Consider the following 22439-nt stretch of genomic DNA (forward strand, 5'->3'; position numbering starts at 1 on the left):
GGACACACTGTGTGTGGGTGATGGAGCAGCAGGTATCTGAGAGTGGGACACACTGTGTGTGGGTGATGGGGGAGCAGGTATCTGAGAGTGGGACACACTGTGTGGGTGATGGAGGAGTAGGTATCTGAGAGTGGGACACACTGTGTGGGTGATGGGGGAGCAGGTATCTGAGAGTGGGACACACTGTGTATGGGTGATGGAGCAGGTATCTGAGAGTGGGACATACTGTGTGGGTGATGGAGCAGGTATCTGACAGTGGGACACACTGTGTGTGGGTGATGGAGGAGCAGGTATCTGAGAGTGGGACATGTGTGTGGGTGATGGAGGAGCAGGTATCTGAGAGTGGGACACACTGTGTGGGTAATGGAGGAGCAAGTATCTGAGAGTGGGACACACTGTGTGGGTGATGGAGGAGCAGGTATCTGAGAGTGGGACACACTGTGTGTGGGTGATGGGGGAGCAGGTATCTGAGAGTGGGACACACTGTGTGTGGGTGATGGAGGAGCAGGTATCTGAGAGTGGGACACACTGTGTGTGGGTGATGGAGGAGCAGGTATCTGAGAGTGGGACACACTGTGTGTGGGTGACAGAGGAGCAGGTATCTGAGAGTGGGACACAGTGTGTGGGTGATGGAGGAGCAGGTATCTGAGAGTGGGACACACTGTGTGTGGGTGATGGAGGAGCAGGTATCTGAGAGTGGGACACACTGTGTGGGTGATGGAGGAGCAGGTATCTGAGAGTGGGACACACTGTGTGGGTAATGGAGGAGCAAGTATCTGAGAGTGGGACACACTGTGTGTGGGTGATGGAGGAGCAGGTATCTGAGAGTGGGACACACTGTGTGTGGGTGATGGAGGAGCAGGTATCTGAGAGTGGGACACACTGTGTGTTGGTGATGGAGCAGGTATCTGAGAGTGGGACACACTGTGTGGGTGATGGGGGAGCAGCTATCTGAGAGTGGGACACATTGTGTGTGGGTAATGGAGGAGCAAGTATCTGAGAGTGGGACACACTGTGTGTGGGTAATTGAGGAGCAGGTATCTGAGAGTGGGACACACTGTGTGGGTGATGGAGGAGCAGGTATCAGAGTGGGACACACTGTGTGGGTGATGGAGGAGTAGGTATCTGAGAGTGGGACACACTGTGTGGGTAATGGAGGAGCAGGTATCTGAGAGTGGGACACACTGTGTGTGGGTGATGGAGGAGCAGGTATCTGAGAGTGGGACACACTGTGTGTGGGTGATGGAGCAGGTATCTGAGAGTGGGACACACTGTGTGGGTGATCGAGCAGGTATCTGACAGTGGGACACACTGTGTGTGGGTGATGGAGGAGCAGGTATCTGAGAGTGGGACATGTGTGTGGGTGATGGAGGAGCAGGTATCTGAGAGTGGGACACACTGTGTGGGTGATGGAGGAGCAGGTATCTGAGAGTGGGACACACTGTGTGTGGGTGATGGAGGAGCAGGTATCTGAGAGTGGGACACACTGTGTGGGTGATGGAGGAGCAGGTATCTGAGAGTGGGACACATTGTGTGGGTGATGGAGGAGCAGGTATCTGAGAGTGGGAAACACTGTGTGGGTGATGGAGGAGCAGGTATCTGAGAGTGGGACACACTGTGTGGGTGACGGAGGAGCAGGTATCTGAGAGTGGCACACACTGTGTGTGGGTGATGGGGGAGCAGGTATCTGAGAGTGGGACACACTGTGTGTGGGTGATGGAGGAGCAGGTATCTGAGAGTGGGACACACTGTGTGGGTGATGGAGGAGCAGGTATCTGAGAGTGGGACACACTGTGTGTGGGTGATGGAGCAGCAGGTATCTGAGAGTGGGACACACTGTGTGTGGGTGATGGAGGAGCAGGTATCTGAGAGTGGGACACACTGTGTGTGGGTGATGGAGGAGCAGGTATCTGAGAGTGGGACACACTGTGTGGGTAATGGAGGAGCAAGTATCTGAGAGTGGGACACACTGTGTGGGTGATGGAGGAGCAGGTATCTGAGAGTGGGACACACTGTGTGTGGGTGATGGGGGAGCAGGTATCTGAGAGTGGGACACACTGTGTGTGGGTGATGGAGGAGCAGGTATCTGAGAGTGGGACACACTGTGTGGGTAATGGAGGAGCAGGGTATCTGAGAGTGGGACACACTGTGTGGGTGATGGAGGAGCAGGTATCTGAGAGTGGGACACACTGTGTGTGGGTGATGGAGGAGCAGGTATCTGAGAGTGGGACACACTGTGTGGGTGATGGAGGAGCAGGTATCTGAGAGTGGGACACACTGTGTGTGGGTGATGGAGCAGGTATCTGAGAGTGGGACACACTGTGTGTGGGTGATGGAGGAGCAGGTATCTGAGAGTGGGACACACTGTGTGGGTGATGGAGGAGCAGGTATCTGAGAGTGGGACACACTGAGTGTGGGTGATGGAGGAGCAGGTATCTGAGAGTGGGACACACTGTGTGTGGGTGATGGGGGAGCCGGTATCTGAGAGTGGGACACACTGTATGTGGGTGATGGAGGAGCAGGTATCTGAGAGTGGGACACACTGTGTTAGTAATGGAGGAGCAAGTATCTGAGAGTGGGACACACTGTGTGTGGGTGATGGAGGAGCAGGTATCTGAGAGTGGGACACACTGTGTGTGGGTGATGGAGGAGCAGGTATCTGAGAGTGGGACACACTGTTTGTGGGTGATGGAGCAGGTATCTGAGAGTGGGACACACTGTGTGGGTGATGGAGCAGGTATCTGAGAGTGGGACACACTGTGTTTGGTTGATGCAGGAGCAGGTATCTGAGAGTGGGACACACTGTGTGTGGGTGATGGAGGAGCAGGTATCTGAGAGTGGGACACACTGTGTGGGTGATGGAGGAGCAGGTATCTGAGAGTGGGACACACTGTGTGGGTGATGGAGGAGCAGGTATCTGAGAGTGGGACACACTGTGTGGGTAATGGAGGAGGAGGTATCTGAGAGTGGGACACACTGTGTGGGTAATGGAGGAGCAGGTATCTGAGAGTGGGACACAGTGTGTGTGGGTGATGGGGGAGCAGGTATCTGAATGTGGGACACACTGTGTGTGGGTGATGGGGGAGCAGGTATCTGAATGTGTGACACACTGTGTGTGGGTGATGGAGGAGCAGGTATCTGAGAGTGGGACACACTGTGTGGGTGATGGAGGAGCAGGTATCTGAGAGTGGGACACACGGTGTGTGGGTGATGGAGGAGCAGGTATCTGAGAGTGGGACACACTGTGTGTGGGTGATGGAGGAGCAAGTATCTGAGAGTGGGACACACTGTGTGTGGGTGATGGAGGAGTAGGTATCTGAGAGTGGGACACACTGTGTGTGGGTGATGGAGGAGCAGGTATCTGAGAGTGGGACACACTGTGTGTGGGTGATGGAGCAGGTATCTGAGAGTGGGACACAGTGTGGGTGATGGAGCAGGTGTCTGAGAGTGGGACACACTGTGTGTGGGTGATGGAGGAGCAGGTATCTGAGAGTGGGACACACTGTGTGTGGGTGATGGAGCAGGTATCTGAGAGTGGGACATACTGTGTGGGTGATGGAGCAGGTATCTGACAGTGGGACACACTGTGTGTGGGTGATGGAGGAGCAGGTATCTGAGAGTGGGACATGTGTGTGGGTGATGGAGGAGCAGGTATCTGAGAGTGGGACACACTGTGTGGGTGATGGAGGAGCAGGTATCTGAGAGTGGGACACACTGTGTGGGTGATGGAGGAGCAGGTATCTGAGAGTGGGACACACTGTGTGGGTGATGGAGGAGCAGGTATCTGAGAGTGGGACACACTGTGTGGGTGACGGAGGAGCATGTATCTGAGAGTGGGACACACTGTGTGTGGGTAATGGAGCAGGTATCTGAGAGTGGGACACACTGTGTGTGGGTGATGGAGGAGCAGGTATCTGAGAGTGGGACACACTGTGTGTGGGTGACAGAGGAGCAGGTATCTGAGAGTGGGACACAGTGTGTGGGTGATGGAGGAGCAGGTATCTGAGAGTGGGACACACTGTGTGTGGGTGATGGAGGAGCAGGTATCTGAGAGTGGGACACACTGTGTGGGTGATGGAGGAGCAGGTATCTGAGAGTGGGACACACTGTGTGGGTAATGGAGGAGCAAGTATCTGAGAGTGGGACACACTGTGTGTGGGTGATGGAGGAGCAGGTATCTGAGAGTGGGACACACTGTGTGTGGGTGATGGAGGAGCAGGTATCTGAGAGTGGGACACACTGTGTGTTGGTGATGGAGCAGGTATCTGAGAGTGGGACACACTGTGTGGGTGATGGGGGAGCAGCTATCTGAGAGTGGGACACATTGTGTGTGGGTAATGGAGGAGCAAGTATCTGAGAGTGGGACACACTGTGTGTGGGTAATTGAGGAGCAGGTATCTGAGAGTGGGACACACTGTGTGGGTGATGGAGGAGCAGGTATCAGAGTGGGACACACTGTGTGGGTGATGGAGGAGTAGGTATCTGAGAGTGGGACACACTGTGTGGGTAATGGAGGAGCAGGTATCTGAGAGTGGGACACACTGTGTGTGGGTGATGGAGGAGCAGGTATCTGAGAGTGGGACACACTGTGTGTGGGTGATGGAGCAGGTATCTGAGAGTGAGACACACTGTGTGGGTGATGGAGCAGGTATCTGAGAGTGGGACACACTGTGTGTGGGTGATGGAGGAGCAGGTATCTGAGAGTGGGACACACTGTGTGTGGGTGATGGAGCAGGTATCTGAGAGTGGGACACACTGTGTGGGTGATCGAGCAGGTATCTGACAGTGGGACACACTGTGTGTGGGTGATGGAGGAGCAGGTATCTGAGAGTGGGACATGTGTGTGGGTGATGGAGGAGCAGGTATCTGAGAGTGGGACACACTGTGTGGGTGATGGAGGAGCAGGTATCTGAGAGTGGGACACACTGTGTGTGGGTGATGGAGGAGCAGGTATCTGAGAGTGGGACACACTGTGTGGGTGATGGAGGAGCAGGTATCTGAGAGTGGGACACACTGTGTGTGGGTGATGGAGCAGCAGGTATCTGAGAGTGGGACACACTGTGTGTGGGTGATGGAGGAGCAGGTATCTGAGAGTGGGACACACTGTGTGTGGGTGATGGAGGAGCAGGTATCTGAGAGTGGGACACACTGTGTGGGTGATGGAGGAGCAGGTATCTGAGAGTGGGACACACTGAGTGTGGGTGATGGAGGAGCAGGTATCTGAGAGTGGGACACACTGTGTGTGGGTGATGGGGGAGCCGGTATCTGAGAGTGGGACACACTCTATGTGGGTGATGGAGGAGCAGGTATCTGAGAGTGGGACACACTGTGTTAGTAATGGAGGAGCAAGTATCTGAGAGTGGGACACACTGTGTGTGGGTGATGGAGGAGCAGGTATCTGAGAGTGGGACACACTGTGTGTGGGTGATGGAGGAGCAGGTATCTGAGAGTGGGACACACTGTTTGTGGGTGATGGAGCAGGTATCTGAGAGTGGGACACACTGTGTGGGTGATGGAGCAGGTATCTGAGAGTGGGACACACTGTGTTTGGTTGATGCAGGAGCAGGTATCTGAGAGTGGGACACACTGTGTGTGGGTGATGGAGGAGCAGGTATCTGAGAGTGGGACACACTGTGTGGGTGATGGAGGAGCAGGTATCTGAGAGTGGGACACACTGTGTGGGTGATGGAGGAGCAGGTATCTGAGAGTGGGACACACTGTGTGGGTAATGGAGGAGGAGGTATCTGAGAGTGGGACACACTGTGTGGGTAATGGAGGAGCAGGTATCTGAGAGTGGGACACAGTGTGTGTGGGTGATGGGGGAGCAGGTATCTGAATGTGGGACACACTGTGTGTGGGTGATGGGGGAGCAGGTATCTGAATGTGGGACACACTGTGTGTGGGTGATGGAGGAGCAGGTATCTGAGAGTGGGACACACTGTGTGGGTGATGGAGGAGCAGGTATCTGAGAGTGGGACACACGGTGTGTGGGTGATGGAGGAGCAGGTATCTGAGAGTGGGACACACTGTGTGTGGGTGATGGAGGAGCAAGTATCTGAGAGTGGGACACACTGTGTGTGGGTGATGGAGGAGTAGGTATCTGAGAGTGGGACACACTGTGTGTGGGTGATGGAGGAGCAGGTATCTGAGAGTGGGACACACTGTGTGTGGGTGATGGAGCAGGTATCTGAGAGTGGGACACAGTGTGGGTGATGGAGCAGGTGTCTGAGAGTGGGACACACTGTGTGTGGGTGATGGAGGAGCAGGTATCTGAGAGTGGGACACACTGTGTGTGGGTGATGGAGCAGGTATCTGAGAGTGGGACATACTGTGTGGGTGATGGAGCAGGTATCTGACAGTGGGACACACTGTGTGTGGGTGATGGAGGAGCAGGTATCTGAGAGTGGGACATGTGTGTGGGTGATGGAGGAGCAGGTATCTGAGAGTGGGACACACTGTGTGGGTGATGGAGGAGCAGGTATCTGAGAGTGGGACACACTGTGTGGGTGATGGAGGAGCAGGTATCTGAGAGTGGGACACACTGTGTGGGTGATGGAGGAGCAGGTATCTGAGAGTGGGACACACTGTGTGGGTGACGGAGGAGCATGTATCTGAGAGTGGGACACACTGTGTGTGGGTAATGGAGCAGGTATCTGAGAGTGGGACACACTGTGTGTGGGTGATGGAGGAGCAGGTATCTGAGAGTGGGACACACTGTGTGTGGGTGATGGAGCAGGTATCTGAGAGTGGGACATACTGTGTGGGTGATGGAGCAGGTATCTGAGAGTGGGACACACTGTGTGGGTGATGGAGGAGCAGGTATCTGAGAGTGGGACATGTGTGTGGGTGATGGAGGAGCAGGTATCTGAGAGTGGGACACACTGTGTGGGTGATGGAGGAGCAGGTATCTGAGAGTGGGACACACTGTGTGGGTGATGGAGGAGCAGGTATCTGAGAGTGGGACACACTGTGTGGGTGATGGAGGAGCAGGTATCTGAGAGTGGGACACACTGTGTGGGTGACGGAGGAGTAGGTATCTGAGAGTGGGACACACTGTGTGTGGGTGATGGGGGAGCAGGTATCTGAGAGTGGGACACACTGTGTGTGGGTGATGGGGGAGCAGGTATCTGAGAGTGGGACACACTGTGTGTGGGTGATGGAGGAGCAGGTATCTGAGAGTGGGACACACTGTGTGGGTGATGGAGGAGCAGGTGTCTGAGAGTGGGACACACTGTGTGTGGGTGATGGAGCAGCAGGTATCTGAGAGTGGGACACACTGTGTGTGGGTGATGGGGGAGCAGGTATCTGAGAGTGGGACACACTGTGTGGGTGATGGAGGAGTAGGTATCTGAGAGTGGGACACACTGTGTGGGTGATGGGGGAGCAGGTATCTGAGAGTGGGACACACTGTGTGTGGGTGATGGAGGAGCAGGTATCTGAGAGTGGGACACACTGTGTGGGTGATGGAGCAGGTATCTGAGAGTGGGACACACTGTGTGTGGGTGATGGAGGAGCAGGTATCTGAGAGTGGGACACACTGTGTGTGGGTGATGGAGGAGCAGGTATCTGAGAGTGGGACACACTGTGTGGGTAATGGAGGAGCAAGTATCTGAGAGTGGGACACACTGTGTGGGTGATGGAGGAGCAGGTATCTGAGAGTGGGACACACTGTGTGTGGGTGATGGGGGAGCAGGTATCTGAGAGTGGGACACACTGTGTGTGGGTGATGGAGGAGCAGGTATCTGAGAGTGGGACACACTGTGTGTGGGTGATGGAGGAGCAGGTATCTGAGAGTGGGACACACTGTGTGTGGGTGATGGAGCAGGTATCTGAGAGTGGGACACACTGTGTGGGTGATGGAGCAGGTATCTGAGAGTGGGACACACTGTGTGGGTGATGGAGGAGCAGGTATCTGAGAGTGGGACACACTGTGTGTGGGTGATGGAGGAGCAGGTATCTGAGAGTGGGACACACTGTGTGGGTGATGGAGGAGCAGGTATCTGAGAGTGGGACACACTGTGTGGGTAATGGAGGAGCAAGTATCTGAGAGTGGGACACACTGTGTGTGGGTGATGGAGGAGCAGGTATCTGAGAGTGGGACACACTGTGTGTGGGTGATGGAGGAGCAGGTATCTGAGAGTGGGACACACTGTGTGTTGGTGATGGAGCAGGTATCTGAGAGTGGGACACACTGTGTGGGTGATGGAGGAGTAGGTATCTGAGAGTGGGACACACTGTGTGGGTAATGGAGGAGCAGGTATCTGAGAGTGGGACACACTGTGTGTGGGTGATGGAGGAGCAGGTATCTGAGAGTGGGACACACTGTGTGTGGGTGATGGAGCAGGTATCTGAGAGTGGGACACACTGTGTGTGGGTGATGGAGGAGCAGGTATCTGAGAGTGGGACACACTGTGTGTGGGTGATGGAGGAGCAGGTATCTGAGAGTGGGACACACTGTGTGGGTAATGGAGGAGCAAGTATCTGAGAGTGGGACACACTGTGTGGGTGATGGAGGAGCAGGTATCTGAGAGTGGGACACACTGTGTGTGGGTGATGGGGGAGCAGGTATCTGAGAGTGGGACACACTGTGTGTGGGTGATGGAGGAGCAGGTATCTGAGAGTGGGACACACTGTGTGGGTGACAGAGGAGCAGGTATCTGAGAGTGGGACACACTGTGTGTGGGTGATGGAGGAGCAGGTATCTGAGAGTGGGGCACACTGTGTGGGTGATGGAGGAGCAGGTATCTGAGAGTGGGACACACTGTGTGTGGGTGATGGAGGAGCAGGTATCTGAGAGTGGGACACACTGTGTGCGTGATGGAGGAGCAGGTTTCTGAGAGTGGGACACACTGTGTGTGGGTGATGGAGGAGCAGGTATCTGAGAGTGGGACACACTGTGTGTGGGTGATGGAGGAGCAGGTATCTGAGAGTGGGACACACTGTGTGGGTGATGGAGGAGCAGGTATCTGAGAGTGGGACACACTGTGTGGGTGATGGAGGAGCAGGTATCTGAGAGTGGGACACACTGTGTGGGTAATGGAGGAGCAAGTATCTGAGAGTGGGACACAGTGTGTGTGGGTGATGGAGGAGCAGGTATCTGAGAGTGGGACACACTGTGTGGGTGATGGAGGAGCAGGTATCTGAGAGTGGGACACACTGTGTGTGGGTGATGGAGGAGCAGGTATCTGAGAGTGGGACACACTGTGTGTGGGTGATGGAGGAGCAGGTATCTGAGAGTGGGACACACTGTGTGGGTGATGGAGGAGCAGGTATCTGAGAGTGGGACACACTGTGTGGGTGATGGAGGAGCAGGTATCTGAGAGTGGGACACACTGTGTGGGTGATGGAGGAGCAGGTATCTGAGAGTGGGACACACTGTGTGGGTGATGGAGGAGCAGGTATCTGAGAGTGGGACACACTGTGTGGGTGATGGAGGAGCAGGTATCTGAGAGTGGGACACACTGTGTGGGTGATGGAGGAGCAGGTATCTGAGAGTGGGACACACTGTGTGTGGGTGATGGAGGAGCAGGTATCTGAGAGTGGGACACACTGTGTGGGTGATGGAGGAGCAGGTATCTGAGAGTGGGACACATTGTGTGTGGGTAATGGAGGAGCAAGTATCTGAGAGTGGGACACACTGTGTGTGGGTAATTGAGGAGCAGGTATCTGAGAGTGGGACACACTGTGTGGGTGATGGAGGAGCAGGTATCAGAGTGGGACACACTGTGTGGGTGATGGAGGAGTAGGTATCTGAGAGTGGGACACACTGTGTGGGTAATGGAGGAGCAGGTATCTGAGAGTGGGACACACTGTGTGTGGGTGATGGAGGAGCAGGTATCTGAGAGTGGGACACACTGTGTGTGGGTGATGGAGCAGGTATCTGAGAGTGAGACACACTGTGTGGGTGATGGAGCAGGTATCTGAGAGTGGGACACACTGTGTGTGGGTGATGGAGGAGCAGGTATCTGAGAGTGGGACACACTGTGTGTGGGTGATGGAGCAGGTATCTGAGAGTGGGACACACTGTGTGGGTGATGGAGCAGGTATCTGACAGTGGGACACACTGTGTGTGGGTGATGGAGGAGCAGGTATCTGAGAGTGGGACATGTGTGTGGGTGATGGAGGAGCAGGTATCTGAGAGTGGGACACACTGTGTGGGTGATGGAGGAGCAGGTATCTGAGAGTGGGACACACTGTGTGTGGGTGATGGAGGAGCAGGTATCTGAGAGTGGGACACACTGTGTGGGTGATGGAGGAGCAGGTATCTGAGAGTGGGACACACTGTGTGGGTGATGGAGGAGCAGGTATCTGAGAGTGGGAAACACTGTGTGGGTGATGGAGGAGCAGGTATCTGAGAGTGGGACACACTGTGTGGGTGATGGAGGAGCAGGTATCTGAGAGTGGGACACACTGTGTGTGGGTGATGGGGGAGCAGGTATCTGAGAGTGGGACACACTGTGTGTGGGTGATGGAGGAGCAGGTATCTGAGAGTGGGACACACTGTGTGGGTGATGGAGGAGCAGGTATCTGAGAGTGGGACACACTGTGTGTGGGTGATGGAGCAGCAGGTATCTGAGAGTGGGACACACTGTGTGTGGGTGATGGAGGAGCAGGTATCTGAGAGTGGGACACACTGTGTGTGGGTGATGGAGGAGCAGGTATCTGAGAGTGGGACACACTGTGTGGGTAATGGAGGAGCAAGTATCTGAGAGTGGGACACACTGTGTGGGTGATGGAGGAGCAGGTATCTGAGAGTGGGACACACTGTGTGTGGGTGATGGGGGAGGAGGTATCTGAGAGTGGGACACACTGTGTGTGGGTGATGGAGGAGCAGGTATCTGAGAGTGGGACACACTGTGTGGGTGATAGAGGAGCAGGTATCTGAGAGTGGGACATACTGTGTGTGGGTGATGGAGGAGCAGGTATCTGAGAGTGGGACACACTGTGTGGGTAATGGAGGAGCAGGTATCTGAGAGTGGGACACACTGTGTGTGGGTGATGGAGCAGGTATCTGAGAGTGCGACACACTGTGTGGGTGATGGAGGAGCAGGTATCTGAGAGTGGGACACACTGTGTGTGGGTGATGGAGCAGGTATCTGAGAGTGGGACACACTGTGTGTGGGTGATGGAGGAGCAGGTATCTGAGAGTGGGACACACTGTGTGGGTGATGGAGGAGCAGGTATCTGAGAGTGGGACACACTGAGTGTGGGTGATGGAGGAGCAGTTATCTGAGAGTGGGACACACTGTGTGTGGGTGATGGAGGAGCAGGTATCTGAGAGTGGGACACACTGTGTGTGGGTGATGGGGGAGCCGGTATCTGAGAGTGGGACACACTGTATGTGGGTGATGGAGGAGCAGGTATCTGAGAGTGGGACACACTGTGTTAGTAATGGAGGAGCAGGTATCTGAGAGTGGGACACACTGTGTGTGGGTGATGGAGGAGCAAGTGCCTGAGAGTGGGACACACTGTGTGTGAGTGATGAAGGAGCAGGTATCTGAGAGTGGGACACACTGTGTGGGTGATAGAGGAGCAGGTATCTGAGAGTGGGACACACTGTGTGTGTGATGGAGGAGCAGGTATCTGAGAGTGGGACACACTGTGTGGGTAATGGAGGAGCAAGTATCTGAGAGTGGGACACACTGTGTGTGGGTGATGGAGGAGCAGGTATCTGAGAGTGGGACACACTGTGTGTGGGTGATGGAGGAGCAGGTATCTGAGAGTGGGACACACTGTGTGTGGGTGATGGAGCAGGTATCTGAGAGTGGGACACACTGTGTGTGGGTGATGGAGGAGCAGGTATCTGAGTGTTGGAAACACTGTGTGGGTAATGGAGGAGCAAGTATCTGAGAGTGGGACACACTGTGTGTGGGTGATGGAGGAGCAGGTATCTGAGAGTGGGACACACTGTGTGTGGGTGATGGAGGAGCAGGTATCTGAGAGTGGGACACACTGTGTGGGTGATGGAGGAGCAGGTATCTGAGAGTGGGACACACTGTGTGGGTGATGGAGGAGTAGGTATCTGAGAGTGGGACACACTGTGTGGGTAATGGAGGAGAAGGTATCTGAGAGTGGGACACACTGTGTGGGTGATGGAGGAGCAGGTATCTGAGAGTGGGACACACTGTGTGGGTAATGGAGGAGCAGGTATCTGAGAGTGGGACACACTGTGTAGGTAATGGAGGAGCAGGTATCTGAGAGTGGGACACACTGTGTGGGTGATGGAGGAGCAGGTATCTGAGAGTGGGACACACTGTGTGGGTGATGGAGGAGCAGGTATCTGAGAGTGGGACACACTGTGTGGGTGATGGAGGAGCAGGTATCTGAGAGTGGGACACACTGTGTGGGTGATGGAGGAGCAGGTATCTGAGAGTGGGACACACTGTGTGGGTGATGGAGGAGCAGGTATCTGAGAGTGGGACACAGTGTGTGTGGGTGATGGGGGAGCAGGTATCTGAGAGTGGGACACACTGTGTGTGGGTGATGGAGGAGCAGGTATCTGAGAGTGGGACACACTGTGTGTGGGTGATGGAGGAGCAGGTATCTGAGAGTGGGACACACTGTGTGGGTGATGGAGGAGCAGGTATCTGAGAGTGGGACACACTGTGTGGGTGATGGAGGAGCAGGTATCTGAGAGTGGGACACACTGTGTGTGGGTGATGGAGGAGCAGGTATCTGAGAGTGGGACACACTGTGTGGGTGATGGAGGAGCAGGTATCTGAGAGTGGGACACACTGTGTGGGTGATGGAGGAGCAGGTATCTGAGAGTGGGACACACTGTGTGGGTGATGGAGGAGCAGGTATCTGAGAGTGGGACACACTGTGTGGGTGATGGAGGAGCAGGTATCTGAGAGTGGGACACACTGTGTGGGTGATGGAGGAGCAGGTATCTGAGAGTGGGACACACTGTGTGGGTGATGGAGGAGCAGGTATCTGAGAGTGGGACACACTGTGTGTGGGTGATGGAGGAGCAGGTATCTGAGAGTGGGACACACTGTGTGGGTGATGGAGGAGCAGGTATCTGAGAGTGGGACACATTGTGTGTGGGTAATGGAGGAGCAAGTATCTGAGAGTGGGACACACTGTGTGTGGGTAATTGAGGAGCAGGTATCTGAGAGTGGGACACACTGTGTGGGTGATGGAGGAGCAGGTATCAGAGTGGGACACACTGTGTGGGTGATGGAGGAGTAGGTATCTGAGAGTGGGACACACTGTGTGGGTAATGGAGGAGCAGGTATCTGAGAGTGGGACACACTGTGTGTGGGTGATGGAGGAGCAGGTATCTGAGAGTGGGACACACTGTGTGTGGGTGATGGAGCAGGTATCTGAGAGTGGGACACACTGTGTGTGGGTGATGGAGGAGCAGGTATCTGAGAGTGGGACACACTGTGTGTGGGTGATGGAGCAGGTATCTGAGAGTGGGACACACTGTGTGGGTGATGGAGCAGGTATCTGACAGTGGGACACACTGTGTGTGGGTGATGGAGGAGCAGGTATCTGAGAGTGGGACACACTGTGTGTGGGTGATGGAGGAGCAGGTATCTGAGAGTGGGACATGTGTGTGGGTGATGGAGGAGCAGGTATCTGAGAGTGGGACACACTGTGTGGGTGATGGAGGAGCAGGTATCTGAGAGTGGGACACACTGTGTGTGGGTGATGGAGGAGCAGGTATCTGAGAGTGGGACACACTGTGTGGGTGATGGAGGAGCAGGTATCTGAGAGTGGGACACACTGTGTGGGTGATGGAGGAGCAGGTATCTGAGAGTGGGAAACACTGTGTGGGTGATGGAGGAGCAGGTATCTGAGAGTGGGACACACTGTGTGGGTGATGGAGGAGCAGGTATCTGAGAGTGGGACACACTGTGTGTGGGTGATGGGGGAGCAGGTATCTGAGAGTGGGACACACTGTGTGTGGGTGATGGAGGAGCAGGTATCTGAGAGTGGGACACACTGTGTGGGTGATGGAGGAGCAGGTATCTGAGAGTGGGACACACTGTGTGTGGGTGATGGAGCAGCAGGTATCTGAGAGTGGGACACACTGTGTGTGGGTGATGGAGGAGCAGGTATCTGAGAGTGGGACACACTGTGTGTGGGTGATGGAGGAGCAGGTATCTGAGAGTGGGACACACTGTGTGGGTAATGGAGGAGCAAGTATCTGAGAGTGGGACACACTGTGTGGGTGATGGAGGAGCAGGTATCTGAGAGTGGGACACACTGTGTGTGGGTGATGGGGGAGGAGGTATCTGAGAGTGGGACACACTGTGTGTGGGTGATGGAGGAGCAGGTATCTGAGAGTGGGACACACTGTGTGGGTGATAGAGGAGCAGGTATCTGAGAGTGGGACATACTGTGTGTGGGTGATGGAGGAGCAGGTATCTGAGAGTGGGACACACTGTGTGGGTAATGGAGGAGCAGGTATCTGAGAGTGGGACACACTGTGTGTGGGTGATGGAGCAGGTATCTGAGAGTGCGACACACTGTGTGGGTGATGGAGGAGCAGGTATCTGAGAGTGGGACACACTGTGTGTGGGTGATGGAGCAGGTATCTGAGAGTGGGACACACTGTGTGTGGGTGATGGAGGAGCAGGTATCTGAGAGTGGGACACACTGTGTGGGTGATGGAGGAGCAGGTATCTGAGAGTGGGACACACTGAGTGTGGGTGATGGAGGAGCAGTTATCTGAGAGTGGGACACACTGTGTGTGGGTGATGGAGGAGCAGGTATCTGAGAGTGGGACACACTGTGTGTGGGTGATGGGGGAGCCGGTATCTGAGAGTGGGACACACTGTATGTGGGTGATGGAGGAGCAGGTATCTGAGAGTGGGACACACTGTGTTAGTAATGGAGGAGCAGGTATCTGAGAGTGGGACACACTGTGTGTGGGTGATGGAGGAGCAAGTGCCTGAGAGTGGGACACACTGTGTGTGAGTGATGAAGGAGCAGGTATCTGAGAGTGGGACACACTGTGTGGGTGATAGAGGAGCAGGTATCTGAGAGTGGGACACACTGTGTGTGTGATGGAGGAGCAGGTATCTGAGAGTGGGACACACTGTGTGGGTAATGGAGGAGCAAGTATCTGAGAGTGGGACACACTGTGTGTGGGTGATGGAGGAGCAGGTATCTGAGAGTGGGACACACTGTGTGTGGGTGATGGAGGAGCAGGTATCTGAGAGTGGGACACACTGTGTGTGGGTGATGGAGCAGGTATCTGAGAGTGGGACACACTGTGTGTGGGTGATGGAGGAGCAGGTATCTGAGTGTTGGAAACACTGTGTGGGTAATGGAGGAGCAAGTATCTGAGAGTGGGACACACTGTGTGTGGGTGATGGAGGAGCAGGTATCTGAGAGTGGGACACACTGTGTGTGGGTGATGGAGGAGCAGGTATCTGAGAGTGGGACACACTGTGTGGGTGATGGAGGAGCAGGTATCTGAGAGTGGGACACACTGTGTGGGTGATGGAGGAGTAGGTATCTGAGAGTGGGACACACTGTGTGGGTAATGGAGGAGAAGGTATCTGAGAGTGGGACACACTGTGTGGGTGATGGAGGAGCAGGTATCTGAGAGTGGGACACACTGTGTGGGTAATGGAGGAGCAGGTATCTGAGAGTGGGACACACTGTGTGGGTAATGGAGGAGCAGGTATCTGAGAGTGGGACACACTGTGTGGGTGATGGAGGAGCAGGTATCTGAGAGTGGGACACACTGTGTGGGTGATGGAGGAGCAGGTATCTGAGAGTGGGACACACTGTGTGGGTGATGGAGGAGCAGGTATCTGAGAGTGGGACACACTGTGTGGGTGATGGAGGAGCAGGTATCTGAGAGTGGGACACACTGTGTGGGTGATGGAGGAGCAGGTATCTGAGAGTGGGACACAGTGTGTGTGGGTGATGGGGGAGCAGGTATCTGAGAGTGGGACACACTGTGTGTGGGTGATGGAGGAGCAGGTATCTGAGAGTGGGACACACTGTGTGGGTGATGGAGCAGGTATCTGAGAGTGGGACACACTGTGTGTGGGTGATGGAGGAGCAGGTATCTGAGAGTGGGACACACTGTGTGTGGGTGATGGAGGAGCAGGTATCTGAGAGTGGGACACACTGTGTGTGGGTGATGGAGGAGCAGGTATCTGAGAGTGGGACACACTGTGTGTGGGTGATGGAGGAGCAGGTATCTGAGAGTGGGACACACTGTGTGTGGGTGATGGAGGAGCAGGTATCTGAGAGTGGGACACACTGTGTGTGGGTGATGGAGGAGCAGGTATCTGAGAGTGGGACACACTGTGTGGGTAATGGAGGAGCAGGTATCTGAGAGTGGGACACACTGTGTGGGTGATGGAGGAGCAGGTATCTGAGAGTGGGACACACTGTGTGGGTGATGGAGGAGCAGGTATCTGAGAGTGGGACACACTGTGTGGGTGATGGAGGAGCAGGTATCTGAGAGTAGGACACACTGTGTGGGTGATGGAGGAGCAGGTATCGGAGAGTGGGACACACTGTGTGTGGGTGATGGAGGAGCAGGTATCTGAGAGTGGGACACACTGTGTGGGTGATGGAGGAGCAGGTATCTGAGAGTGCGACACACTGTGTGGGTAATGGAGCAGGTATCTGAGAGTGGGACACACTGTGTGGGTAATGGAGCAGGTATCTGAGAGTGGTACACACTGTGTGTGGGTGATGGAGGAGCAGTTATCTGAGAGTGGGACACACTGTGTGTGGGTGATGGGGGAGCCGGTATCTGAGAGTGGGACACACTGTTTGTGGGTGATGGAGGAGCAGGTATCTGAGAGTGGGACACACTGTGTTAGTAATGGAGGAGCAAGTATCTGAGAGTGGGACACACTGTGTGTGGGTGATGGAGGAGCAGGTATCTGAGAGTGGGACACACTTTGTGGGTGATGGGGGAGCCGGTATCTGAGAGTGGGACACACTGTGTGTGGGTGATGGAGGAGCAGGTATCTGAGAATGGGCCACACTGTGTGTGGGTGATGGAGCAGGTATCTGAGAGTGGTACACACTGTGTGTGGGTGATGGAGGAGCAGGTATCTGAGAGTAGGACACACTGTGTGGGTGATGGAGGAGCAGGTATCTGAGAGTGGGACACACTGTGTGTGGGTGATGGAGGAGCAGGTATCTGAGAGTGGGACACACTGTGTGGGTGATGGAGGAGCAGGTATCTGAGAGTGGGACACACTGTGTGTGGGTAATGGAGCAGGTATCTGAGAGTGGGACAAACTTTGCGTGGGTGATGGAGGAGCAGGTATCTGAGAGTGCGACACACTGTGTGGGTAATGGAGCAGGTATCTGAGAGTGGGACACACTGTGTGGGTAATGGAGCAGGTATCTGAGAGTGGGACACACTGTGTGTGGGTGATGGAGGAGCAGGTATCTGAGAGTGGGACACAGTGTGTGTGGGTGATGGAGGAGCAGGTATCTGAGAGTGGGACACACTGTGTGGGTAATGGAGCAGGTATCTGAGAGTGGGACACACTGTGTGTGGGTGATGGGGGAGCTGGTATCTGAGAGTGGGACACACTGTGTGTGGGTGATGGAGCAGGTATCTGAGAGTGGGACACACTGTGTGGGTAATGGAGGAGCAGGTATCTGAGAGTGGGACACACTGTGTGTGGGTGATGGAGGAGCAGGTATCTGAGAGTGGGACACACTGTGTGGGTGATAGAGGAGCAGGTATCTGAGAGTGGGACACACTGTGTGTGGGTGATGGAGGAGCAGTTATCTGAGAGTGGGACACACTATGTGTGGGTGATGGAGCAGGTATCTGAGAGTGGGACACACTGTGTGGGTGATGGAGGAACAGGTATCTGAGAGTGGGACACACTGTGTGTGGGTGATGGAGCAGGTATCTGAGAGTGGGACACACTGTGTGGGTGATGGGGGAGCAGGTATCTGAGAGTGGGACACACTGTGTGTGGGTGATGGAGGAGCAGGTATCTGAGAGTGGGACACACTGTGTGTGGGTGATGGAGGAGCAGGTATCTGAGAGTGGGACACACTGTGTGCGGGTGATGGAGGAGCAGGTATCTGAGAGTGGGACACACTGTGTGGGTGATGGAGGAGCAGGTATCTGAGAGTGGCACACTGTGTGTGGGTGATGGAGGAGCAGGTATCTGAGAGTGGGACATACTGTGTGGGTGATGGAGGAGCAGGTATCTGAGAGTGGGACACAGTGTGTGTGGGTGATGGAGGAGCAGGTATCTGAGAGTGGGACACACTGTGTGGGTGATGGAGGAGCAGGTATCTGAGAGTGGGACACACTGTGTGTGGGTGATGGAGGAGCAGGTATCTGAGAGTGGGACACACTGTGTATGGGTGATGGAGGAGCAGGTATCTGAGAGTGGGACACACTGTGTGGATAATGGAGGAGCAGGTATCTGAGAGTGGGACACACTGTGTGGGTGATGGAGGAGCAGGTATCTGAGAGTGGGACACACTGTGTGTGGGTGATGGAGGAGTAAGTATCTGAGAGTGGGACACACTGTGTGTGGGCAATGGAGGAGCAGGTATCTGAGAGTGGGACACACTGTGTGTGGGTGATGGAGGAGCAGGTATCTGAGAGTGGGACACACTGTGTGTGGGTGATGGAGCAGGTATCTGAGAGTGGGACACACTGTGTGGGTGATGGAGCAGGTATTTGAGAGTGGGACACACTGTGTGTGGGTGATGGAGGAGCAGGTATCTGAGAGTGGGACACACTGTGTGGGTGATAGAGGAGCAGGTATCTGAGAGTGGGACACACTGTGTGTGGGTGATGGAGGAGCAGGTATCTGAGAGTGGGACACACTGTGTGTGGGTGATGGGGGAGCCGGTATCTGAGAGTGGGACACACTGTATGTGGGTGATGGAGGAGCAGGTATCTGAGAGTGGGACACACTGTGTTAGTAATGGAGGAGCAAGTATCTGAGAGTGGGACACACTGTGTGTGGGTGATGGAGGAGCAGGTATCTGAGAGTGGGACACACTGTGTGTGGGTGATGGGGGAGCAGGTATCTGAGAGTGGGACACACTGTGTGTGGGTGATGGAGGAGCAGGTATCTGAGAGTGGGACACACTGTGTGTGGGTGATGGAGCAGGTATCTGAGAGTGGGACACACTGTGTGTGGGTGATGGAGGAGCAGGTATCTGAGAGTAGGACACACTGTGTGGGTGATGGAGGAGCAGGTATCGGAGAGTGGGACACACTGTGTGTGGGTGATGGAGGAGCAGGTATCTGAGAGTGGGACACACTGTGTGGGTGATGGAGGAGCAGATATCTGAGAGTGCGACACACTGTGTGGGTAATGGAGCAGGTATCTGAGAGTGGGACACACTGTGTGGGTAATGGAGCAGGTATCTGAGAGTGGGACACACTGTGTGTGGGTGATGGAGGAGCAGGTATCTGAGAGTGGGACACACTGTGTGTGGGTGATGGAGGAGCAGGTATCTGAGAGTGGGACACACTGTGTGTGGGTGATGGAGGAGGTATCTGAGAGTGGGACACACTGTGTGGGTGATGGAGCAGGTATCTGACAGTGGGACACACTGTGTGTGGGTGATGGAGCAGGTATCTGAGAGTGGGACACACTGTGTGTGGGTGATGGAGGAGCAGGTATCTGAGAGTGGGACACACTGTGTGTGGGTGATGGAGGAGCAGGTATCTGAGAGTGGGACACACTGTGTGTGGGTGATGGAGGAGCAGGTATCTGAGAGTGGTACACACTGTGTGTGGGTGATGGAGGAGCAGTTATCTGAGAGTGGGACACACTGTGTGTGGGTGATGGAGGAGCAGGTATCTGAGAGTGGGACACACTGTGTGTGGGTGATGGAGGAGCAGGTATCTGAGAGTGGGACACACTGTGTGTGGGTGATGGAGGACCAGGTATCTGAGAGTGGGACACACTGTGTGTGGGTGATGGAGGAGCAGGTATCTGAGAGTGGGACACACTGTGTGTGGGTGATGGAGGAGCAGGTATCTGAGAGTGGGACACACTGTGTGGGTGATGGGGGAGCCGGTATCTGAGAGTGGGACACACTGTATGTGGGTGATGGAGGAGCAGGTATCTGAGAGTGGGACACACTGTGTGTGGGTGATGGAGGAGCAGGTATCTGAGAGTGGGACACACTGTGTGGGTGATAGAGGAGCAGGTATCTGAGAGTGGGACACACTGTGTGTGGGTGATGGGGGAGCCGGTATCTGAGAGTGGGACACACTGTTTGTGGGTGATGGAGGAGCAGGTATCTGAGAGTGGGACACACTGTGTTAGTAATGGAGGAGCAAGTATCTGAGAGTGGGACACACTGTGTGTGGGTGATGGAGGAGCAGGTATCTGAGAGTGGGACACACTTTGTGGGTGATGGGGGAGCCGGTATCTGAGAGTGGGACACACTGTGTGTGGGTGATGGAGGAGCAGGTATCTGAGAATGGGCCACACTGTGTGTGGGTGATGGAGCAGGTATCTGAGAGTGGTACACACTGTGTGTGGGTGATGGAGGAGCAGGTATCTGAGAGTAGGACACACTGTGTGGGTGATGGAGGAGCAGGTATCTGAGAGTGGGACACACTGTGTGTGGGTGATGGAGGAGCAGGTATCTGAGAGTGGGACACACTGTGTGGGTGATGGAGGAGCAGGTATCCGAGAGTGGGACACACTGTGTGTGGGTAATGGAGCAGGTATCTGAGAGTGGGACAAACTTTGCGTGGGTGATGGAGGAGCAGGTATCTGAGAGTGCGACACACTGTGTGGGTAATGGAGCAGGTATCTGAGAGTGGGACACACTGTGTGGGTAATGGAGCAGGTATCTGAGAGTGGGACACACTGTGTGTGGGTGATGGAGGAGCAGGTATCTGAGAGTGGGACACAGTGTGTGTGGGTGATGGAGGAGCAGGTATCTGAGAGTGGGACACACTGTGTGGGTAATGGAGCAGGTATCTGAGAGTGGGACACACTGTGTGTGGGTGATGGGGGAGCTGGTATCTGAGAGTGGGACACACTGTGTGTGGGTGATGGAGCAGGTATCTGAGAGTGGGACACACTGTGTGGGTAATGGAGGAGCAGGTATCTGAGAGTGGGACACACTGTGTGTGGGTGATGGGGGAGCTGGTATCTGAGAGTGGGACACACTGTGTGTGGGTGATGGAGGAGCAGGTATCTGAGAGTGGGACACACTGTGTGTGGGTGATGGAGGAGCAGTTATCTGAGAGTGGGACACACTGTGTGTGGGTGATGGAGGAGCAGGTATCTGAGAGTGGGACACAGTGTGTGTGGGTGATGGAGGAGCAGGTATCTGAGAGTGGGACACACTGTGTGGGTGATGGAGGAGCAGGTATCTGAGAGTGGGACACACTGTGTGTGGGTGATGGAGGAGCAGGTATCTGAGAGTGGGACACACTGTGTATGGGTGATGGAGGAGCAGGTATCTGAGAGTGGGACACACTGTGTGTGGGTGATGGAGGAGCAGGTATCTGAGAGTGGGACACACTGTGTGGGTGATGGAGGAGCAGGTATCTGAGAGTGGGACACACTGTGTGTGGGTGATGGAGGAGCAGGTATCTGAGAGTGGGACACACTGTGTGTGGGTGATAGGGGAGCAGGTATCTGAGAGTGGGACACACTGTGTGGGTGATGGAGGAGCAGGTATCTGAGAGTGGGACACACTGTGTGGGTGATGGAGGAGCAGGTATCTGAGAGTGGGACACACTGTGTGTGGGTGATGGAGGAGCAGGTATCTGAGAGTGGGACACACTGTGTGTGGGTGATAGGGGAGCAGGTATCTGAGAGTGGGACACACTGTGTGTGGGTGATGGAGGAGCAGGTATCTGAGAGTGGGACACACTGTGTGTGGGTGATGGAGGAGCAGGTATCTGAGAGTGGGACACACTGTGTGTGGGTGATGGAGGAGCAGGTATCTGAGAGTGGGACACACTGTGTGTGGGTGATGGAGGAGCAGGTATCTGAGAGTGGGACACACTGTGTGGGTGATGGAGGAGCAGGTATCTGAGAGTGGGACACACTGTGTGTGGGTGATGGAGGAGCAGGTATCTGAGAGTGGGACACACTGTGTGGGTAATGGAGCAGGTATCTGAGAGTGGGACACACTGTGTGGGTGATGGAGGAGCAGGTATCTGAGAGTGGGACACACTGTGTGTGGGTGATGGAGGAGCAGGTATCTGAGAGTGGGACACACTGTGTGTGGGTGATGGAGCAGGTATCTGAGAGTGGGACACACTGTCTGTGGGTGATGGACGAGCTGCTATCTGAGAGTGGGATACACTGTGTGGCTCAGAGACATGGACCATGTACAGCAGACACCTCAAATCACTGGAGAAATACCACCAACGATGTCTCCACAAGATCCTGCAAATCCCCTGGGAGGACAGACGCACCAACGTTAGCGTCCTCGACCAGGCCAACATCAACGCACTGACCACACACACTCGACCAGCTCGG

The 22439-nt window shown here is 54.9% G+C and overlaps 1 protein-coding gene across 1 annotated transcript in view; it reads right to left on the reverse strand.

Annotated features, from left to right (window-relative positions):
* The window catches only part of LOC139251822 (E3 ubiquitin-protein ligase RNF31-like), a gene marked incomplete at its 3' end in the record, with an annotated part of 193743 nt that overhangs the window by 153160 nt on the left and 18144 nt on the right, over positions 1 to 22439 (reverse strand). The gene's annotated exons all lie outside the window — the stretch shown is intronic.

Source organism: Pristiophorus japonicus, unplaced genomic scaffold (genome assembly GCF_044704955.1).
Source record: "Pristiophorus japonicus isolate sPriJap1 unplaced genomic scaffold, sPriJap1.hap1 HAP1_SCAFFOLD_449, whole genome shotgun sequence".
Taxonomy (NCBI): domain Eukaryota; kingdom Metazoa; phylum Chordata; class Chondrichthyes; family Pristiophoridae; genus Pristiophorus; species Pristiophorus japonicus.